A 3,186-nucleotide genomic window follows, 5' to 3' on the forward strand; every position below is an offset into this window, starting at 1 on the left:
GTTCTGCTTACCAAAAATGGCCCACTTGGAGTTATTTTATTTAAATCGAGCTAAATACAAAAATTAAGCTATTTAAACCCTTTTTACCCATTGGGAGTTTGAGAATAGGTCAAGGAAATTCAATTCCCTGAGTCCTCTAATCATTATCTCTACCTGGTAAAATTATATTAATCAACTCCAGCGATCCTGAGAGATCTTTCGAAAATAACCAGCTAATAGGCTTTTCGATTAGTCTTTCGCCCCTAAACGTGATTGAAATGAACGATTTGCACGTCAGTATCAATTCGATCCTCCATCAGACTTTCGTCTGACTTCAATCTCACCACGCTTAGTTCAAAGCCTCTCGGGTCCTACCAAATATGCTCATACTCAATAAGGCGTTTATTTTCGCCTACCGGTATTGTATGCGTTAGAGATAATTTTGCAATTATCATCTAATTCTACAAATAATAATATATTACATTAATTTTGCGTATAAGTACGTCTTACGTACTCTAATGTTTAACATATCATACACACTTGCACATTTGCTAGACTCCTTGGTCCGTGTTTCAAGACGAGTGGGTTAAGAAAGCATTTTGTAGAAACAACTCAAAATGTGCAGCTGTAAATAATATTCTCAAGAATATTATATACAAGCAAAATACACATTTGTATATATACCTCAGTAAAATGGACTATCTATCACTTTTCCTTCGTGATTTCTATAAAACCCTTTATCCTTTTTTTAAATTAAGGATAATGTGAAAAGACTATTAATTTTATCCTGGGATAAAATTAAATGCTTTTCATCAACAGTTTTATCCGAATAAATCTATATTTTACTGATGTTTCTTTTAATAAAGCAGTTAAACTACTGATATCGCTGCAATATTGTAGAATGACTGCTTTACTTTTTTTCTCTCTTAATCCGTTCCACCTTAACGATTTCAGGTACTTTTTAATTGCTCATTCCTGAGTACTATTTCATCTTTCCCTCACGGTACTTGTTTGCTATCGGTCTCCTACACATATTTAGCTTTATGTGAAATGTATCACACGCATTTGTGCTCCAATCTCAAAGAACACGACTCTTTACTATAGAGGTTATCCAATGACGCTAAGCCATATGTTACTACGGGACTTTCACCCTCTTTGGAAAAGGCATTCCACCTCGCTTCGTAACATATGTCTTATCTTTACGGCCACCAGAAAGTTACTATAGCATATTTAAACACGACAATTCTTTGCGCTAAACCTTTAAATAGGAAAAGACACACAGATTATCCGCTTGAGCTATTCCTTGTTCACTCGCCGTTACTAAAGGAATCATTGTTATTTTCTTTTCTTCCGCTTAATTATATGCTTAAATTCGGCGGATTCGCTCTCCTATTTAGAAAACAGAACATGTATAAAAATGGTTGATGTACCCAGATAACCATATAGTCCATTACTACAAATACAGACTATATCACCACTCCTCAAGATAATACGACACTGACGTTGATTAAACGCTAACATCATCAAGTGCTATCTGTCCCAATCTATGGCGACACTCACAGGGCTTACGCCCCCTGGAGTATACGCCCCGCTGGGCATACACTCCGTAGGGCATAGCCCCTTAGAGCGTCACTATAGAATGGTGCAAATAACACTCTAGTTAGCGCGGCCAGTGCTGCTACTGTACCTAAATGATATAACTTCTTACCACATAGATATGTATGTGAAAGTCGTACATACCAATTACGCACATAGCACAACTTAACAGGGATTGCTTTCCAGAGTCATAATCTGCAAAGTACAGCCCCATGAGTGTTACACTCACGGGGGGTACTTTCGCAGAATACGACATCTGGTGCGCACCTTTTCCCCCCGAAGAGGTAGAAAAGATGTTTTAGGTTTACTTATCTTTTAAGGACGTCCCACCGAAAGACCAAGGGAATAGGATACGTTTGGAGGCTCACCAATATGTACACCCTAGTGCACATAGAGGCGAACATCATTATGTACACAAAAGTTTACATAAAAGTGAACACCGTTACGCACACCGAAAGTGCGCGTGGTGGTGAAACACGATTATGTATACTAATGTGCACATAGAGGTGAACACCGTTACGCACACCGAAGTGCGCGTGGTGGTGAAACACCATTATGTACATAAAGGTGGACATAGAGGCGGACATCAATACGTACACTATGTGCACATAGAGATGAACGCCATTATGTACACTAAGTGCACATAGAGGTGAACACCGTTACGCACACCGAAGTGCGCGTGGTGGTGAAACACCATTATGTACACCGATATGCACATAGAGATGAACGCCATTACGTACACCGAAGTGCACGTAGAGGTGAACACCATTACGTACACCGAAGTGCACGTGTAGGTGAACACCATTATGTACACAAAGTGCACATAGAGGTGAAACACCTTTTTATGTACACACGAAGTGCACAAAAAAGGTGTATACCTTCGCGCGTACCGTCTTCCCAAGGCTTCGTACATATACACCGAAGTATATATGTATATATCTGATACAGCTAACAGCCAATATTGACCGAAACATAAAGACTTGCAAGAAGGTTTCTATTATGCCCTGTAGTAAGATCTTTTTTCGCCACGCAAAAACTCCTGAACACAAGTTGATGTTTCCCCCTTTCGGGGTCACTGAATTTATTATTGATAATTGGTCGATTTCCTTCTGTTTACACAAATAGATTCCCATATCGAAAAATAGCTACAATTAACGTGAATTACAAGCAAAACTACCGTAATGTATATTTCTATACATTACGATATATTATACGCATCCATGACATAGTCATAGGGATCCGCTGCCACTTACACATTCCTGGAAACCTAGCCATCGCCAAACGGCGACGGCATGAGGCTCCCAGCATGTTTCTCGTGGCGAAAAATGTAATTGGGCCAACTCATTATCAGGAGTTCAAGCCCAAAAACATCATTGCTTGCACCACTCCTTGATACACTATTAAACGTATTTAAATGTTGATAAGCATCGCTACCTATGCGAACAAACTTACTGCCTCATGCTAACTTTTTATACCCCTTCCTTACATATATGCAGAGTTAGTATACCTTCCCTACACAAGTGCAGAGTTAGCACACCTCCCCTACACAAGTGCAGAGTTAGCACACCTCCCCTACACAAGTGCAGAGTTAGCATACCTTCCCCTACACAA

The 3,186-nt window shown here is 39.5% G+C and overlaps 1 non-coding gene across 1 annotated transcript in view; it reads right to left on the bottom strand.

Moving 5' to 3' along the window:
* The window catches only part of PCYB_051163, a 3,758-nt gene extending 2,387 nt beyond the window's left edge, over positions 1-1,371 (bottom strand). The window contains exon 1 of the ribosomal RNA in view: positions 1-1,371. This exon is cut by the window's left edge and continues 2,387 nt beyond it. This is a non-coding gene — a ribosomal RNA (28S ribosomal RNA).
* Between the last annotated feature and the right edge of the window lie 1,815 nt (positions 1,372-3,186).

This window comes from Plasmodium cynomolgi, chromosome 5 (genome assembly GCF_000321355.1).
Source record: "Plasmodium cynomolgi strain B DNA, chromosome 5, whole genome shotgun sequence".
Lineage (NCBI taxonomy): Eukaryota > Apicomplexa > Aconoidasida > Haemosporida > Plasmodiidae > Plasmodium > Plasmodium cynomolgi.